Consider the following 22,073-nt stretch of genomic DNA (forward strand, 5'->3'; position numbering starts at 1 on the left):
GAAGTTCTCTGTAGCACAACTTGATGACCAGTTATAATTTTCATCCGAGACAGAATAAAAACCATGTGTGAATCATGCTTTGTGGCACAATGAAAAGGTTACATTGTTTTAATTATATGATGTTCTTGACTGACTTTGAACATGTGTTACACAACGAAGCAGCCACGATGATTCATGAAGTGGCCAGTGGCTATAACTCCCCTAATAAGTCTTTATTTCAGTTTTAAACCAAAATGTTAAGGACACATAGTACTGTGAAGTTCACATATATAAAACCATGCTGTCATGTTGTCTTCTAATAAGCAAAATGTAAAGTGGCCTTATCAGTTAGTGTGATCCCTGCATGTTGATACTTTCAGAAAAGTAAGACATGCAGTGTCAGTGATGTTCACCAACATTTTTCATTCACAGCCGCACTAACAAATGAAACGATATTCAACATGTTAATTTGTCAGAGCAACAGTTTGCTGGATGTGTACAATTTATGGCATTTCAGGAATGCACCGCTCAACAGAGACAATTCTTTAATACTAGATATGATAGTGTCTTCATTCAACAGTTCAAATAGAAACAGAAATATAAATTGTGCACTGTTGGGTAAAACCACCTGTATGCATTCTCTCTGTGAATGGTTTCCCATATTTTGCTGTGCTTCTGTAACCAGAATTTTGGAGACACACAGTGTTTTAAACATACTACTTTGCTTATCTGTTTTAGAGACAGCATTCTTTTGTGACTTCAGCTTTATCAGACTCTTCCTTTAAGTTTCTTGCATGCTTAGATTTTAAATGACGCCTTATATTGGCCTTTCAACACACCATATTTTCACCGCAAAGTGCATATATAGCTTGGATTCCTCTTGCTACTTGGCTGCTTCTGGTTACTGGTTGTGCTGCCTATGCCATCCTAAGGCAGTGCAAGGGCCACTCAGCATGGACTGGATGCTGTTTCTCAGTACGCGGTATAATAATGCTGGTTTAATCTGTTTCATGAAAAAGCTAATTTAGCACCTTACAATTATAGGACAACACTAATGCAACGTTTAACAAAGTATTGACGTGTGTCTGTATTGCTGAACAGTATTTGTTTTTTCATGTACCACTGAAAATGACTTTGAGTGGTGATGCTGGCAAGTGTGTCGTATGTTGCTGGCCCCTGCTGTAGGATATTGCCAGTGACAGACTGAAAGGGGAAAATGAAGTTGATTTGTGTGCAAACCAGATCCAACATGAATGTGTCAATATTCATTGGCAGGTGGTTGTTAAAGGTAGCTCATGCACATAACCACAATGTAACTCATGAAATAAGAATGAGTAGAGGTGTATTGTTACTGTCAGCTCATTGATTCAGTGAGTTCACTCCTGATATTTTCGAGACTGCCTGAAAATAAATATGAAAGATAAAAGAACCCCAAATTTTCCATAAATGTGGAGAAATTGTTTTGATTCTTTTCATTTTATTATTACTTGTTTTGATGAAGATGTCTTAAATGAATTGGAATATGGTATATTTAGGAAAGAATGTTTTACAAGTGGATTTTACTCTGCATATTTAAAAAAAATCTCACAAAATTCCTATTAATAATGTATAATATGAGATAATGCATCATTTACAATTAAAGTAGATGTGAGATTGTAAGGTAGATAGAAAGGTGAAACAGAGTCATGATGAATATCTGTCAGTCATTTGTTTAGATGCTTTGTCACACAATGTCCTGATTTGTATTAGTTACATCACGTCAATCATCAAGGTCAATATCCTCTGTCCTTCAGTGTACACATAAATTTTCTGTGTCATTAATGTTTATCAATTAATCAATCAGGCCATGGATTATATCTTCCTTAATCACTCTGTAGATGTCCTCTAAAATTACTTCTACAACTTTGATACTTTCAGTCATTTATCATATAAAAATATACCAAACACAAAGCCTGTCAATCCTTGGTTTGCAGGATGAAAAACAAAACAAAACAAAAACATACAAACAAAAAAGCAACAACAAGCGTGATTCAAAGAGGCACACTGCAGGAAAAAGTGCTCCCTTTTTTTTTTGGTCATATGTGACTTTTGTTTTTTTACTGAGTGTGAACAGGACAAATCTGTTCTGTGTGGAATATGAATGAAGAGTCAGATCTGAATTCATGGACCTGCTGTCCCACTGACATTTTCTGTTGTTAAGAAGCATGCTTATTGTATCATCTCTCTCCATTAAAAAATTAAGAGCAATGTAATTTGTGATAACCTGGATGCAGCTTATTATGAAATAGTCCAACACATCCACTTAGCTCACTGAATTAAGATGAAACCCAGGTTCTTGGCGTATGAGAGAGATGCTTTAACTCTAGAAGTAAACATAAACGGGGCAAGCTCAAGGCTGATAGACTTGCAGCTGTGTCCTATAATGCCATGTTCAGTAAAGTGCTTGAAATTCTCAAGACCCCCCCTGACCAAATGACAGAGTCACTTACTGGCTGCTGGTCTCAGCTACAACTCTCTTTCGTTCCCTCGCTACACTCTTCGCAGTCAAATCCCCACCTCCCCAGCTTACTCCTTCTGGGCAATGTTGTCTCAAGTTTCTGTTCCACTTCATCTCTCTTCCCAGCATTTGCCTCTGCCAGTAATAACTGCCCTACATAAAATCCTTTTAAACACATAGATATGTGAAAAGTGTTGAGATAATGGCCACTGGTGTTGCTGCAGTCAAACTCTACATGCATGATGCCTGGAAAAGCCCTTTTATAGCATTCCTGCAAAAGAATCCATCATTGCGGATTTAATTTCAAAACTTGCAGTTGCACATATGAATTTTTAAAAAAAATGAAGACAGGGAAACAAGAGAAAAAAAATGTAAATATATGTCACATTACCATTATAGGAAAATGTAATGCATTTTGCAAATTATTAATTTCTTGCCTAGACAGGATACCATACATTCGTAGGGTTATATCTGTAGATGTGCTATTTCAATATTTTAAAGTTTAATGTCCTCTCCAAGCTGCAAACTTTTGTGCATGTTCATGTGTTTGCGCTTTCACACATCTTCTCACTCCATATGAAAAAATATAGGGATATTTAGTCATCAGACCAGCAGACAGCTGCTGGATTAATATGTGGATGTATTTATCTTCCCAAGGCAGCATTCTGAGTGCCAGCTCTTGTGTTTATTTGCTGGAGTTACATGGCAACTCATTCTGAATATGATCCGTGTTAAATATGTCTGAACTGTTTAGCATCATATTTTTGATATGTTAAAAGTTTTGGCATTGAAAAAGGTGTCATTCCTTCATATTTTGTGTTCTCTCTTTGTTTTATCTTGTCATTATGAAGTGTAACATCTACCCATATTTAAATGTAAATTAAACTGAAATGCAAATTATAAACCTACGATACAAGAACCCATTGTGGCCTGATTGTCATGTTATGGAATTACTAGATTTGTGTTGGTGCTGGTGGCTTCGAAACCCTGAGCAAACCCAATATTTTCTTCTTTAAACAACAAATAAACAACATCAAGCTGAATAAAAGGCCAAAATTTCAGCTCAGGGGCCAAAGTGAGGAGTGTCTTTGTCATGCAAAAAATGTACATGTATATTTCTGTGAGTAACTGACTCTATGCAGACACCTTTCATTGATGGTCTATTTTCTGTTGAGCATAGCACTTGGATTCTGCAACACAGCCTGATGCTACAGACATCACTATGCATAATGCACAATCTGGTTTCATGTAAGTCTCATACACACCATCTGCTGTGATTTTCACCATCAGGTCAGCATGTCTGGAGATGAGAGGTCCTGCCAGGAAGCATTTCACCTGTTCCAGGATTTCTGATACCCCCTGGATTAGCCTTCTCCACTAAATATTGTAAATATTTGATGCTCTGTCTATGACCAACTTCTTGCTCAGCAGAAACACAACGGGACTGAGATGAGGCTGCCCGATCCACTCTGCAGGTCAAATGTGCAGTTTAGGGAGACCATTTTAGAGACCAAATCTGCAGTAGGGGAACCCCAGGTGATGATGATGATGATTTAACCTTTGGTTTCCTGGATGGGGGCAAAAGCTGCAGGGATTACAGTGATTTTAAAAGAAATTTTCTTTACCACAACATGCAAATAATATACACACTGTATTCACCAACATTCACACACCATATTATTAAGCAAAGACTTTTGGGTTTGAATTTTGGATTTGTTTGATTTGGTTTAGTTACAGAGAAATGACACGTGTCCAACGCCTCTGTGACCTGCACTGTGTTGTCCTTATCCTTACCCTCACCATCTTAAAAACAGTTCTGAAACACAATGGAACTCTGTTCACATTCCTGAGCATTCTCTTCCTCCCTCATTCACCTCCATTTCCTCTGCTCCTGCTGAATGCCTCTACAAACATGCTAATATGTTGACAGCATTAGCTATGAGATGAGGGTAAACCTTAAAGTCATTTTTATTTAACAGTTTCCTTACTGACTGAGGTTCATGCCTGACTGCCTATCCTAAACAAGCAGAACACAGGAGTAACGCTGAGTAACACTTCTTCACTATGCCATCAAACTATATCTTTTGTTTTAATTGTTTAGTAAGTTTTGAAAATGCAAAGAGAAAGACGCTACATTTGAAACAGCAGAAAAGAAATGCAGTCTCTTAAGATAAATAATAATGTAAGTAATGCACAGCTATGAACCAGTATTTTTCTTTAATGCAGCTACTTCAGATATGTTCAGACAACACACTGTGGTTTTGACATCTGCATTGATTGAAAGGCACATAAACACTTTGAGCAGACACAGTCTATTGCAGGGCTGTTACCCAAAGGAAACCCATCTGACTATCAGGAGTATGCTCCTTTCATGGAGAAAATCAGGACCAGGATTTAAACTCTTTCTTAATGGGAAGCAACAATCATAACTGCTGAACTACCAAACATCTTTCAGTTAATAAGAAACTAAACCTTGTCATATTTTTAACCACAAACCAATCCACCAGGTGGATCCGCTCATCGTATTTCACCAGTTGAAGGTATACTGGAGGGTCTTCTATAACTGCAAGGTGTTCTTGTATGAATGGATGTTTATACTGCTAATCACCTAAAGTGTCTTGTTTAGATTAACTTTACAATCTCACAGAAACAGGCTGAAGGTAAAGCTTAGCCCATCCATCTTATTACAAATCTATAGCTTTCAAAATTAATAGGCTTAACTCAGTATAATCCAGATTTTTCATCTCTGCTTTCTAAAACATGCAAATCCTGTTTTGACTGAAGAAAAAAAAAGGGTGAAATGAGGATCTTGTAAACATGAAATACATTTTTAATTTCTAAAGGTATAGGTTAAAATGACTACCACTTGCTACCATCTGATACACTATGATTCATTTCAGTGGTCTATTTGGCTTCAACACAGACCAAGTCAAAATCTAATTCATGAGGCTAGTTCATCATAATGATCATTTGGCTCCACAGACTGAAAATCATGCAATTTGTGACAGTATCCCATTTTTTCAGGATTTCAGGGAAAATATAAAGAAAAGTCTTTCTCTTCTTCCCCTATAGCTCATTGTGGTCAAGCTGTCGGCTCACCAATAAAGAGTTGTGAGGAAATAAATTATTAAGTGACAGAAAATGATCTCTCCTGAGCCAGAGGCTCTCCAGGACTTTAATTTACACAAGTACTGCATTTTGTTTGTCCCCTCGAGTGTGATGGATGGGTCCCCAGACCCTGATGAAATGGAATGCATCAGTTAATTAGTTTTCCTTGGACAATGCCATGGACTCTACTGTAAGCTATCAGTACAGCATTCCATATTTTACATATAAGACAGAGAATTTTCTACCCATGAGTGTACATCCATAACTAACACCTGTATTCAGTGTGTTGTCTGATAAGTACATTCATAAATGCATCAAATGTCTTTCCACTACATGTCACCTTAACATATTCTGTATTGTATTCTGTATGTGTTGTACTGTATTGTATACTGTATATATCACATTTAGTTAATGCTCAGCTGATATGAGTGATGCTAATGAGTTCACATTCCTGTCAGAAGCCATGCAGTGTTTTTAGGGTAATCATTCTTAAACCACTGGGAAAATATACATCCACACACCACACATAGTGTCCATGACCACAACTTGCAAATAGTGGCCTGTGTTAGCAGTCTGAATTGCTGTAAGCAATTTGTGTAACTTCTGTATTTGTTATACTGTGTTGAAATCACTGCTGTAGGGTGTATAATTACTCACATTTTCTTGTGGTAATTATTTTATATGAATTCTTAGAGAACTTCCAAGAGTTTATAAAGACTTAGAGAGTGTACTCTATGTAAGAACATAGAACTTTACTGCTTACAAAGACGGTATTTTGTGTTTTTTTTTTTTTTTTATCAGTACATAGTTAATGGATTTCATGAGATATTAAATCTGCTCAGCTTGTGGAAGCAGACATGGAGAATCAGAACCTTCTTAACTCTTCTCTAGATGAATATTAATGCCACTAGAGCTGGAAATATATTAACATAATATATGATTATTTCCAATTTATGTGGGAGGCAGACTTTGTGTTAATGGTTTTGGGCACACAAGCGGTGTTGTGCTTCATTACTGATTCATGAACTTTTCAGTGTGGAAAAATAAAAATGTTTTACAATCACATTACATTGTTAGCCAAGCTTATCTGTATTGCAGATCAGAATTAGACCAGTTTCCCTTGTTGAAAGTAGTCATGTGTTGTGAGAGTCAACAAAACACAATTTTATGTAATATGTAATGATTTGTGTTCAAGCAGAAATGGCTGTAGTAATGAAAACTGCATTTGCGTAGTTAAGCTGTGCATTTCAGAATAATAAAGGAGATACTACTTTATAACCTGAAGATTACTAACTAATACATTTACTCTAATCCATCCATCTCATCCATAATATAACCGCTTTTCCTTGGCAGGCTCACAGGGGGCTGGGGTCAATCCCAGCTGACACTGGACAAGAGGCAGCGCCTAACCTGGTCAGGTCACAGGGATACAACATACACACAACTTTTCACAGTCATATTCATATTCCGTGTCTGTGAGCTGTGGCAGGAATCTGGAGGACCAGAAGGAAACCTGCCAGACGCAGAGAGAACATCACATGGAGACCTCAACCAGTTGGAAGGTTGGATCCTAGAACCTTTTTGCAATGTAGAGACAGTGTTCACCCTTTCACCACCCACTGAATTGAAATGCTTTTGATTATATTCTACAATTAACAAACTATGCTGATGGAAGGTTAGAGTATAATTGAAAGCATATAATTGAAACCCCAGAAAGCATATGCCAGGTTCATTTATATAAGTTACTGTCAGACATGGAGTCTGAAAAAAGTATGTTTTGTAAAATTTCCAGATTTTTATAGTCTTGGACATAAAGCATATTATAAAGCATATTAGCTGCCAAGACAAGAAGGTGTCTGGGTTGGTGCCATAAGAATGGCACATATATGATATTATAACTCTGGGTCAGACCTATAGCTAGGGTACAAATAAGACAAAAACTAATATTAACAGTCTTAGTAAGGTATTGGGCCTCTATAATCTGCCAGAACAGTTTCATTGCTCCATGAAATAAATAATACATGTCTACTCCAAAAGATCTTCCTGCACTTTAGGGTTTTGATGAACATGGTGGTAAGTGCTGACTTGGTTAAGGAAGTGATGCAGGACATTTACCGATAACAGAGTTGAGCTGCCCACATGTTCAAATGTCCTTGTGCAAGACACTGAACCCTGGGTTTCTCTCTAGCCACTGAGGATGCACAGCTGGGAAGGGCAATCTTAATAAATTAGCTGGGTGCCCAAAAATGGACATCCCAGGATGGCAAAGCCATGACCCACCCTACTACTGCCTTTGATTGGCTAATACTCATTGCTTTTGTTGACTGCGTTGGTTGGATTAGTCATGAAAAGGCTAAAGGTAGCATGCGATGAATTGGCCATCCAGGAAAGAAAAAATATCACCAGATTAGATTGCCAGCAGGGAGGTGATCTGCTTTGGTGAGCACTAAAAATGGAGTAGAATGGAGTATCTGAAAGAAGAGGAGGAGGTGGGAGGTGTCCTTTGTTGGTCTAAAATCTCCCAAAAGTGTTCAGTTGTGTTGTGATCTGACTGTGAAGGTCAAAGCTTCACACTTTTTCATGCTTATCAAACCATTCAGTGATCCCTCAGGCACAACATGGAAGCTGTGCCTCTTTGTTATCTGGTTCATTCACCCCATTGCCAGTAGTGATGTTGATCCAGACTATCATCTTTATGTATGAATGGTGCTCCATTTTGGGTGATAAACACGTGACCTAATCTTAGATCACTGTTGCTTTACATCCAATACTTGCTTATTGCTAAATTAACAGGAGATCTCATTTTTAATTCGCTGTTTTTTATTTGTGTTTATTTAAGCTGTTTATTAACCTTATGTGTAATGTTTTTTATTCATTACATGTTTCCCACCCTCTCCTAGGTTTCAGAATCCACTGATGAATCATTGTGGTGTTCTTTCACTTTTGTGTCCTCAGCAAAAGTGTATATAAACAAAAGTATTTTTTTAGAGATAGTGAAATATATTTCAAAACATATACAATACATTTATAAGACGAACGAAAGGTTTACGTCAGTTTCATTTCATGCCTTAGGGGGTAAAAAGCCTTTGATCTGGACATTCATCATCCAAATACATTTTGTTCCTGTGGTGAGCCTTAGATTAATGAATTGGCACTGTTAGGAGGATTTTACCTCTTAAGACCTGACCTTCAAATGTGTACGTGCCAACTGCAGCATGCTCACTATGTACAATGTACAGTATGTAGACTTTGTCTTAGAGCTAAACCAATGCAATTTACATATTCATAAGTAGACCATTCTGTGATGAACTGAACAGATGAACAGCTTTATTTGTCTGTACTGTATGCACTGATTTATAAGTCTTAAATTGTTTAAGTCTTGAGTCTTAATGCACCATTTGCACTTGATAATGTAATACAGTTTTTGGTCTTCATCAACAAGTGTAAAAAAATCTAAATGTAATACAATAAAACACAGTTACAGACATTACAATGATGAAGACACTGCAGATAAAAAGATTATTTCGAAATCATGTGAAATGGGTTCTGGGTTGAATCATCAGGACGTGTAGCAGAACTGTGGCGTATTATTATGTGAAATGCAAGGAGCCACTCTATGTTTTTCAAATTGTATTTATATGATATTAATTTGATTGGCTAAATCTGATTTTTTGTAGAAGCATTTTTTTCCAATGCAGAAAGTTTGACAGCTTTTTTGATTTCCTTAAAATGACTGAAATAAAACTCAGTGAACTTGTTCCTATTACTATTGTTATGTATCTTCAAATCATATACTAGGAGAAAGACAGTCTGATGGTCACCATCTTTGTTCCCCTTTTGCTTTATTTTTCTTTGATTTTGACGTGGACTGTCCTTTTAACTATGGAATTAAAGTATGGAAAGTATGGAATTCAGTTTCTGCAAATTTCTGCACCAATTTGTTTCTGTACTGTGGCACTGTCATTCGGTTTAAAATGACTATAAAAATTATTTAATTCTTTCACTCAATCACATACAATATGAAGCCACTTAAATTTACATAAATTAATTATAAGACCCTACCTTATATAAAGCTGTAAAAAACACAGCAAACCCATTTGAACACAGAGTCACATTCTCAACAGCTGCTTATTTCACAGGCCAGCCGTTTGTGATGTGCTCATAAACTGCTCCTCCAGCTTGGTCCATTCAGTGTTGGCTCCCCTTGGTGATGATGCATGTCTCCTTCCCCACCATGGGAACTGCTGTTGGTGCTCACTTTGGTGAAGGGTCCCTATGAGCTGCTGAAACTTCCTAACTGTGTGATGCTTTGGTGTGGGCAGGTGAACTCAGAATGAATCCTTCCTGAATGCTTTTTGTTTCTCATGCTGGGGACAGAGGGAAGCAAAATTACAACTGGTTTTCCTAGTTCATGAGTCAGCATGCTAGTTTGAACACAGAGAACCATCTGCTTTACCTATTTTATCCACTGAAATGTGATGTTGAATGCTAGGCCTCTATCAGAGGCACTGGGCAGCTGTTTATCTGCTTTGTGGATGGTGTGGCTGGGAAGGGCCCTCTCCAGGAAACACCTTGCTTGGTGGCTGTGCAAAGTCTTTCAGGAGGTAGGAATAAACCCTCATCTGTGGTTGCCACAGACTTCACATGCTGTGTTGCATTGTTGAAAAAAACCCATTTGGTGGGGTGAGTGTCAAGGACATATGTACAGCGGCTAAGTGTTCTAAACCCTGTCTGTGCCCTGTACCTGTACTGTTCTACTTCTTGGACATTCTGGTTGTAGCACAATATTTGCATTGTATTCTGGTGATGACCGGTGTTCCAGCAGTGTCAAAAAACAAATACAAACAACAAAAAAAATCCTGATGTGTTCTACTGACACACATTCTTTGGCCTCTTTCTGTCATTTCCCATATCGCCTCTCACTCACTAGCTTTCTAATAGAGACATAACATTAATAAGGGTTATCCATTTCATTTCTGTGCACCTGCTATTAATCAAAGTCCCTGAATGCAATTCACGGAGTTGCAGGAAAATGGTTCTTGGAAATTTCAAGCATCTCATTTGCCAGTCATCACCATGGGCCATAAAATCAGCACATTTGCTCTGCTAGTATCCCACCTTAGTTTTGTCTTGGCAATAAGCTGCAGCAGTATGAAATCATTCAATGCGTAGCATTCCGCAAGAATATTATGCACACATACTAAGAACCATTTAAATTGAATTTATTATACTTGAATAATTCATCACTGTAAAATGGTGTACATTACTCAAAAGATTTGTATGACGAATAAATTTATATTTGTCAGTCACATTAGTGGGGTATACTAGATATTATTAGGTACATTTCTCCCTCAGTAGAAAAAGGACAAAATGCTACAGTTTTGGCCATGATCCTTTAGCAAAGTTTATGAAGTTTCTCCTGATTCAAGAGCTGCCAAAACTGTGCAATTTTTAAGGTATTCCGGGAATATTCTGGCAACTAGTTCAATGGTAAAACCCCTCCGAATGTGGTCTGAGTAGTCAGATAATGTCTTCTAAATGTATATTAGCTGCATTTTCACTTGTACTTAGAGCTGTTCACTTGAGTCACCCACTGTAGAGTTCAAGTGAAGTGAGAACAGTAAACTGCAGCCAAAATGCGTTCACAGTCAAAGGGATGCTTGGGATGCACAAAGGTTACATATTAAATGGTTAAATGCATTTGTCTCTCCAAACAGCATAGATGATGTTTGCTACCAAGTGTTATTACTTTATGATGGTGAGATGTCTGTGAAAGTAGCTTCTCACAGGTCAGTCTGTTATAGCATTCTCTAACCTGTGATCATTGCAGCAACAGAATGATCGGTGAGTGCGAGAGAGTATTGTGTATGGATATATGTATGCCTACAGGATGATGACCAGCAAAGTTTTGGAAAGAACTCCTGAACTGAACTGAACCCTCCTGAACTTCTGTGGCCCACATTTAGTCATCACTATGTTGTATATTAATACAACATAGTGTAATCTAATGAAATCAAAATACATTAGCATATTTGTTTTTGTAATTTGCATCACAATTATTGACATTATTTTGCAAAAGTAAGTTTTTACAGTAATTGACAGTTCCTCCACATAGTTTGGCTTTGATCTCTGCTTCCCAGTAATGTGAAAGTTCTGCAGCATTGAGTGGTTTCTGGACAGCAAAACAACATGTTATATTCAAGGTTGTAGTGCACTCTGAAATGACAAAAGATATTAGGATGTCTTAACTTAATGTTTAGTATCCACCTGACAAAAACAAATGATCTCCCTTTTCAATTTATTGATCACTGATTTCCAGCAATGACCCGTTAACACTACATGAGGATCAACTACTCAAGGCTTTGTCTTTTCCAGCAGCACCAGCACAAATTTACTTTGGAGACCATAAGGTATTCTCGGGTTTTGAATGCCAAACCATAATAACAAAAAAACAAAAGAAAAAAAAGATAATATTTCAAGTTGTAACATTTTCCACTACAAATAGAATTATTTTCTCAGTTCACACAATTAGCATATATATATATAGATATATAACCTTTTGCAAACCTCTAATCACTTCATTAGTGAGACGCAAGTCTTTGAGCTCCCTCACTGGGACCATAGCATTGATTTTTACTGCTGTACGGGAGACATTTAGCTGTGCATTTCAGTACCACCCAGATAGGTCAGACCCTAAGTGGTTCACTGTACTGATCGCATCAACTCGTGAGTGTCACAGCTGTCCCATCAGCTGCAAAGAGGTAAGACGCAGATTATTTTCAGTCCCTGATTCCTCAGAGCATAAATTACAATGTCTAGCAATGGTTACTAACTTATTTGTTATTAGGGGACTCGGATAGGGTTAGAAAAACTTCCTGTATAGCCGGAAACATAGCAGATCCGGATCATTTGGATCAGGCTGTAACTGACTGAGCCGAGTGAGTGTGCAGGACTCACAGTGTCATACAGTCAGGAGGACAGGATCCACAGGATTTGTGAGTCCTGTGATGACAGATGAGGTAGCACCCACTGCTGGTCCATGTAATTTATGCTATTAGTTGCAACAGTTTCTTGCAAACAACTTCTCAGAACAAATGGAGTAGGTTTAAGGACAATGAAGGGCACAAATTTGAATTTACATGGGTTGTCAGTCTTAATCTTACATTAAGTAACATTATTTAATACCCCTTTATTTTTCTCAAAGACATGACACCACATAGCAATCTAACGTGTAACTAATATCTTTTGGTGTTATGTTGGAAGCAAACATTCTATAGTGCTATACTATGCTCCAATCTTTAGTTGAAAGTGAAACATTTGGTATGTATTTTATTGTGATGAGGGTATTGCCTGCACCTTTAATTGTTTGGACTTGGACTTGCATGACCCAGATGGACTTTGGAATTGGGTTTTACCAGCAGGCTCTTGGTGATACTGACTCAAGTGACTCAAAGTTCTCAAGCAACTTGGTTCAACTTGGTTTATACCCCCAGTATAAGTAAAACATAGAAATACACAGTGTAGCCACAATCATGAAGCCCCCATACCTACATAAAATTAACAAAACAATGGGAAATGTGGCTGTTGAAGAGCAGACTTTTGAGTCTGCATTTGTTTAGTTTCCTTTTTAATATTTTGATTAAAATATATACCTTCATGTCACTGTAATTTACTGTTTTACAGGAAAGTGGTGAATATAAACATTATTTTGATTAAATGATGTAAAAAAATCTAAAATACATTGTTGGAGTGCTGGACTAAAGGCTTTTTTAAAAACTTGTGTAGCCATGTCTCTTCTAAAATATTTTGTTACAGATACATTATAGGAATACTACTTGCAGCAGTGTGTTCTCTCACTCTTAGAGAGACGTGTTCTCATGTGTCTTTAAAAATGATGGTGACTCTTTTCTATAGGCTTCTTTATATTCTAGAATTGAGCATTTATAGTATAGCCTCAAGACACAACTGACCATTTTGATGAGGAGTTTGCATGTTCTCCCTGTGCCTGTGTGACTTTTCTTGGGGTTCTCCGGCTTCCTCCCACAATCCCAAAAACATGCATATCCGGCTAACTGGCTACTTTACCTTGCCCCTAGGTGTGAGTAAGTCTTTGTGTGTCTGTGTATGATTGACTGGTGACCAGTCCAGGGTGTAACCCGCCTTTCGCCTGTAGTCAGCTGGGATAGGCTCCAGCCCCCCCACGATCGTGACGGACAAGCGGTATAGAAAATGGATGGATGAATGGACAAGGAATTTTCATAAATTATTATGAAAGTGCTTCACATCTGAATCGTATCATAATACTTCATTTGATCACTCGATGCATTTTATACATGATCCTTTGCTACTGAGGTCATTGTTCATGATGACTTTTGGTGCTGTTTTATATCAGGTACTAACCTGAAACCTGTTTGATATAAAATCTGGCTCCGGGAGTTCACTCGGTTTTATATTTGCATATCATAGTGGGGACGAACCCACCAAAACTCACATTGTACAGGCTGTATAGCATTAGTATCCTGACATCCACTTCTTCAAGCGAGTTAAAGAGCAACATGACAAATGAGGCGATTAGGTACTTGCAAAATGATTCCTTGTCTCCTCTTCTTTGATGTGTTACCACCCCTCCTGTCCTCATCTCACTGCAGTGGTGGTTCTCTCACTTTAATGAAGTAGAGCTTACTGCAGGCATCCAGCTTCAATTACAGTTTGCATTCCTCCATCCTTCAGCCCTTACAGTGTTTGATAGTGTAGGCCTAGAAATAGGGAGTAAAGAACATTCCCTCCTACTGTTCTAGTGGTGTTGATTTGTACAATACGTAGGAGAACCTGGCTGTCATTAAGTGTTGATAGGTGCCTTCAGCCAACATTACAGAGCGCACTTTAGCCTTACTTAATGTACACCCAGCTCCTTGTTCCAACATCAACTTTTTCTTGTATTTTCAACGAGCATTCAATATCAGGTACCACTCATCTGTCTGTTCACTGTTATCTTACACTTATGCTCTGCTAATACATCATGTGACCTTTCATATAGAGTATATACTAATAATGTTCATCTGTTCCCTGATGATATAGAGCACACTTCACTTTGATCTAATTTTGAGCTTGTCAGTGGTGATGCAGTATCTGAAGGAAAAGGGCAGCTACTGACCTCAAAAGAAAACCTATCATCTTGGAACAGCGGCTGCTTGAGGTCTCAGTGCAGAGGTGTGGCATCTTACAAAAATGCCTCTCTCTCTCTCTCTCTCTCTCTATTTGTCTCAGCTTTTTTGTCTTGCCTTGGTGTAAAAAGTGTGTGCTTTTGTGGGATGAAGAGAACGGCTGGATGAAGATCTGGATGTGATAAGGAGTGGACTAGATGCACAGGTGCCGATTTATGTTTTCACCTGTGTGCGCATATTCAGTGAATAGCACGAGTGATTACTGTGAACATATATGAACATTTACGTATGCACTCGCCATGACATGACATCACTCATAATGCACCCACATGAAATGAGACTAAGAGCAGCAAATGTCTGACAGCAAAAACACAATTGGCTCATTGAAATCTTGGCAAAATCTCATTGATTTTGAAGAAGGAAATGGGTACAGAGAGTGAGCAGAGAAAGTGAGGAAGAATTGTGGTTGAATGATCGTCAAGATAGTCTTCTTTCTGCTGAGCTTCATTATCATAGTTCAACAGTTATATGTTATAAAACATATAGTTTCAGTATTAAATACAAATAAAACAGAAAAATGTAAGGAATAAAACTTCAGTATGCTCTAACTGTATCCCAAAACAAATATAAAGCCTGTAAATGACTGAAAATATTAATAATTCACAGTTTTGTTCATTTTTTAAATAATTTCCAAAACATTTTTATTGTGAACAGATGTACAGTGCAACGTACGAGACGTGAAAGGCCCACAGCAGCACTTTCAACTGGTTTCCAAGCTTATCTCTACATGATACATAAATAAAGTTATTTTGCTATAAAACGCGTACACTGATGAACAGACAGTCTCAAGAGGGTTAACTGCTGCTATCTATTTCACCTGGGATTTGCTTAGCTTTATTAATGCTATCCCCCAAATAATCTGTAACTGTAAAACAATAGCAGCTCAGCATTAATATTAATGCACAAGTCCAACCATGATGTGGACAGAGGGAATAGCTAACTAAATAATAGACTACTTCACAACATTTTCTGTCAGTGACATACTTTTTCCTCACAGATTTCTAATCTAACCTCAAATATTATACACATAAGGAAAACACTAGCATAACAAACACTGCACTGATATTAAGCTGCCATTAATTTAACCAAGCCTCAGGAGCAGAATAAATAAGAAAATGAAGAGTTTAATGGTGCATTAGTGAGGAGCCAGTGGAACAGGCCCTCGGCTGTGTTTTGAATAGACCACTATAATGAAAACCAACCTGTCACACACTTGAAAGAGCAGGCCAGTTGGCATTAAACATTGTAATGCAATGTTTCCTCAAGGAATAGACTGCATACTTAAGCTTGTTGTCTTGTGTGTGTGACAAAGCTGAAATGTTTGAATGAGCTCACCTTTTTGGTAGAACTAGTTAATAGACAGCTAGTACATTTTTTTTTTTTTTAATTATAGAATACAACTCACCAGGGCAATCATCTTCAGGTAAAAGGAGCACAATAACATAGACACTGATGTCAAGGAGCCCTTTAAACGCTCAGAAGAGACCATACTGATGGTCTGATGGATGAAGTTTTTATATATATCCACACACACACACACACACACACCCCACAACCCCCCATGTATATAGATATATATGGCATGCAGTTCAGGAAATTAATATTTGAATATATGGAATGAAACCTGACTGACGTCACCATTGCCGCCATCTTTGTATCTTGAGCTATGTGCAGCGGGCGGCAGAAATGAGTCAGCCAGCACGCAATTTGGTTGCAGCTATTTTAAACAATGAAGATTTAGTAAACACACCGGCACCCGTGCACAAGAAAGGGGGCAAGACAAAAGAGATAAGAATAGGTAGGATTTATTTAAAACTCGATGAGAGCTCTCAATAGAGTGCATATTTAGGGATGCATCGATACAGATATTGCGTTAATATACTTGTACTCGTTAAAAGTTCACTGATACCAATCAAGAACTTTATACCTGCTTGTACACACTGCTCGCTGCGTCTGCTGATCACCGCGAGCACTGCGGACAGCTGCGGACACGAATGTATCTCATACGTGTTCCTTTTACTGTATGTGTACTCATGTGTTTTCTATGCCCATATTTATAAATAAAAGTCCAAAACAGTGAGTCTCAGCGGGTTTATGAACAAGCTTTTCATATTATATTTGATTTTATGTTGATATAAAGATACTGATTTATGCTGCTGTAAGCATAGGATCTTAATATTGCTACCAGTAGATCAATATACTGGCATGTTTTTAAGGACATCCTTACTGTCTTTTTTGGTATGGTCTCAGATGTGCCAAAATATACATGCTGGTCTGAAACATGTTGGCCAGCATGTGCTGTTGTTATTGTTGGATGGAGGGGAAAAAAAGGACAGGAGGGAGACTTCAGGTAAACAAATAGACTGGTAGTCCAGATGAGTCTCAATTGAAGTAATAACATATCATTTAACAAAGATCGAGAGGAGAAGGTCATACTGCCTTTACTTTGGGTAGCTTAACTTTATAGCTGCCATCATATGCCAGTATGATATCATTGCCTCACATACTGTATGACACTGTTCTGCTCTCAAAAGGGAGGGGAGAGTGATTAGTGAGCTGTCTTTGTGACATGGTTGTGAGAAAAAAATAAATAAATTTGTTCACTTATACTTAAATGTTCCCCTCATAAAAACAGGGGCACAGACTAAATGATTTTAATGTCATTTATTATTTATCTGACTGTGAGACATTTTGCTACCCATTGATCCGTCTAATGCTTCAGCCCATTGTTTATATGCTATTGTTTGTCCCAACTGGGATGTCATTTAGGTTAAAATGTTTACTGTTGGCTTGTACTTTGTGATATGATTTGATCACATGATCACAATCTTATTTCATTTGGCTGATTACAGAGTGGAGCGCTAGCCCTTGAATGCTAATGATGGAGGAATTAATAAAGAAGTACAGCTATCTTGTTTGCCTTGTGCTGGAATCTGTTCTGGATAAGATCCCAATCAGATTATGTTTTACTAAAACATTTTAATCAGCTCTCCATAAGCTAACAAAATAGAATAATATGGATTGTACTAAATAAATAGCATTGATGTCAATTTGAATCACACAAAATGAAATGATTTAGTGAGATATAAGGACTGGTTTAAAGCATCAGATACTGAGATGCTAGTACCCTATGTTAAAAAAAAATAGGTATTGGATTTAGTGTGGTGGCACGGTGGTGTCGTGGTTAGCACTGTTGCCTCACAGCAAGAGGGTTCAAGGTTTGAATCCCAGTCTAGGGGAACATGCAAACTCCACACAGACCCTTTTGTGTGCAAAGTCCACACAGAAGGGTCTGTGCTCTCCCTGTGCCTGCGAGAGTTTTCTCCGGGTACTCTGGATTCCTTCCATAATCACAAAAATATTAAGTTACATACATACGCAAACATTAGGTTCATTGGCTGCTCTACACTGCCCCTAGGTGAGAGTGTGTGGGTGTGTGGTTGTCTGTCTTTGTGTGTCAGCCCTGCGATTGACACATTCCATCTGTGACCAATTGTAAAACAAAAAACAAAACAAAACAATAAATAACATGTTGAGAATATATTACCAATACAGAATATATTGTCCTGTTTGTTAATATCAGTTCATGCTGAAATATTAACATATTTCAGTAACTGTCCTGATGAATTCAGTGAGTTTTGACAAACATAGGCCGGATAATGTGAGATGGTGCCCACCAAACAAAAAGTTTGAAAATTCCTTGTGTTCTCCATTGTAATAATAGGCGTAAACATTTTTACTTCATGGAAATGTTCAGTTTGCAATATTGTAAGCAGGTCCTATGAGTAATGTGTAATCTCAATGTAATGTAGCACAGCAAATCATTTTTTTTCAATTGCTAGTGTGAAGTTATATTTTTCTAGCCATTTTTAAGAGTTTCACAAAAGAAAATGAAATTTTATGAAGCGTGATACCAGGTACTGTCATTACCACTTGAAGTGGAAAGTTGTATGGCAGTCGGAACACTGGTTTATGTCAAGACACATCATTTTAACATATTGGTTAACAAGTGTAGGATAGAATGACATAATGAAACATATCTGTAGGGGTATGTAGGGCTTATACTTTCTTGTATATTCAACACGTCCTCGCAGCAACTGGAGATGAATGCTTGAAATTTCATTGCACTTGCTGTACTGACTGTGGTTTTATACTGGAGCCATGCTGGACACTTCATATTGTTTTTCTATATTCATGTTAATAGGACATTCTGACAGTATTTCCATAAATACTGCTATAAGGGATGAAGATATTAAAAATTGGTAGGTATAGACAAAACTCAAACATCTCAATCTTTATCCATAACAGTTACAAATTAATCATTATAATCCAGTGTAATAAAATTCAAATTATGCATTCAGACGTTTTAAATATTTATCACGATTATGATAAATAATGGCATTTAGGATAATTAAAACTGATTAAAAGTGTGTGAATAAAGAGAAAAAGTATGAGTCTTCCAGTGTGATGACAATGTAGCTCTATCAAGCTTCATCTGGCACAGGGTTAAAACAAGAATCAGACAATACAGAAAAACAACAATAGTTTATTTTAACCATATTTTGTGTATGAACTACAAACTCTGGTCTCTATAATCGATCTCCATATCTTTTAAAGATCATGAAAGAATGCGTACATGAAAATCAATCTCTTATTCGTTTACATCATGTTTCTCTTTTTCACTTTTAGAACAGATTTTGGCACATGTAAAATCAAAATTTAAAAAGTGTTGTTTTTGATTTATTTTCAAAATGTATTTTTTTTATATAAATCTACCACTAGAACAGCATTCAATCTCAGAAAAAAAGAATGTGAAAAAAAATATTGATCAAAAATATTTAAATATTTTACATACATGAGACAACTCGACTAAAATGCAACAAATTTACGATTTAAATTTTCAGACGATTTACCTCCAACTAAAGGCAAAAAGGGAAGATGGTTACACTCTCTTACGCAAACTGTAGTAGCATTGTGATCCACATCCCACTACTAGGATCTCAATTACAGAGTAAATAACACACAACCAGGTCATTCTATGGTTTACAAATGTGCAAAACTCCACAGAAGTGTGATTATGGGATAAATAGTGTCTGGGTGAGAAGAAAATAAATAATGAAATGGATTAATTAATTATCTTATTTAGCCTGAACTACAATTATTTGGGGACTTCATGTTTGCCTACCATCTATGTTGTGTGCACACAAGTGAATAAATGAAGTCTTGTGTTTCAAATTCTCAAATTTCCTGAACAAATCTCCAAAATTATTTTGATTATCAAATTAACTTCCGTTGCGGCCTCAGTAATTCTTAACTTTGAATAGCAAGAAAGATTTACTTAACAAACAAAATAAAAATATGTATAACATGAATATTACAAAATAAAATGATGCTGCTGTATTATCAAATTACCTCTGCATTAGGTGAACTGTGGAAGGTTTTTTACTACCAAGTTTTTACTTATCAGATTACAGACATACATTAATAACATGTATAATCTATCCAATTATTCTATTACATATCAGAAGAGGACCCCAGGTAACACTTGTGCTGTGTGAATAGGGCTTTAGATTTTTATCCAGTTGTTTAATTTAATTCCCTTTTCATATCCCAGTCACAAGATATTGAGACAGACTGCTACTGTTCTCATTTATTTCTCCTTGAAAAGCCACTGCAGCTATAGAAGTAGCCTGTTTGTTTTTTACATTTAGAATCTGTGTTTTGTCTTTTTGTGTGTTTTTGAATAAAAAGCACTCACTCCATACAGGCTTTAAAGGTGTCTGTTTTTAAGTGTTGTGCAGAAATGTCTGTTTTCGCACATCACATATTCAAAGGATTTTTATGAACAAATCAGTATATTCCAACAGAAAAAACTCTCCTTTTTATGCAAATTGTGCCCGCTAGGTCTGAAGTCTGACTGTCACCCAAGTCCCACCAGCTTTCAAGACAACGTATCAAGTCAAAGCATCTGACTAGTCTCAGGAAATATCTGTGAGCAAATGATGATCACAAGATATTATTAACAAAGGATAAGATGATGAGCTAACAGCCATAATCCACCCAATTCAATTTTACAGCATTTTGTAAAGAACTCGTTATTTTCTTGGAGTGCTGAATTTTAAAATCCAAAATTAGGAACAATGAATTTGAACTAGTTCATTTTATTTGTCTGAAGTGTGAACTTGCACAACACTGTTTATAGTTATATCCACCTGACAACATTTTGTCTTTATTCTTGAAGTTGGGATAGTGAACTGTTGTCAAACCTCAGCTGTACTCTGCTACATTTGGGGAAGTTCAAAGTACAGTTAGCTAGTATAGATTAAAATGGTTTTGATTAATTGAAGGACAGGAAGTGGACACCGTAACAGGCACTGACCTACTAACATTGCAGCTTGTGAACTCTGCTTTGTCATGTATTAATCAAATGGTGAAATACTACTTGGACAGCAGAAAGTGCTACTACTACTACTGCTCCAGTACTCTATGCTGAAACTTAGATGATCAAAGCATCTGATCTTTGTAAAATGACAGCTTGTACACTTTTCGCAGACACCTTTCAAGCCAAAAGAAGTCAAGTGGTTGAAACTCACATCAAACATTTGTTACTTTTTTGGTACCACTTACAGCTTTAAGGTTAGTGGTGTGCATGTTGACATGGCCTCTATCTGTAACTGTAGTTTTTGTGAGTTCCTTACTTGAACACATGGTTATAATGAAAAAACAAAGCTCAACTGACATGATATTGGCCTGACCTTTTTATTATTTTTCTTTTTAGTTTTTATTTTGCCATTTGGGGATCAAAAATAGCACAACTCTGCTAAAAATAAACCTGGGATATCTCCTTAAGATCTGGATCTGACAAATGTCTGCCTAACCTCTGCATTTGTGGTGCTTGGCACCATTTTTCATGAGTGCTTTGAAATGGTTTCCAGAACATGGACGCCTGCAGAGCTCAGTCCATCTAAAGCCCATGGGCACATCAATTAAAATGGAAATTGTCTTGTCGCTAAGGAAAGGGAGAGAGGCAGGTGCAACCCAAACATCTGGTTGATGCCTGATCCTGCACATTCACCCCTAAAGCCCCTCATAGCATAAGCCCTACCACTCGGGGCCAAGTGTCATGGTTGGCAGAGGCAGGATGTGAATCTGAGGTTGCCAGACACTGCCCATGTGGAAATGTGGCACACAGATGACAGGCAATGTGCTCAGACAGCTGTATAAAGCGTTTACACTCTTTCTTCAGCTCATCAGTCTGTTTCTGA

The sequence above is a fragment of the Scatophagus argus genome, chromosome 7, assembly GCF_020382885.2.
Source record: "Scatophagus argus isolate fScaArg1 chromosome 7, fScaArg1.pri, whole genome shotgun sequence".
Lineage (NCBI taxonomy): Eukaryota > Metazoa > Chordata > Actinopteri > Scatophagidae > Scatophagus > Scatophagus argus.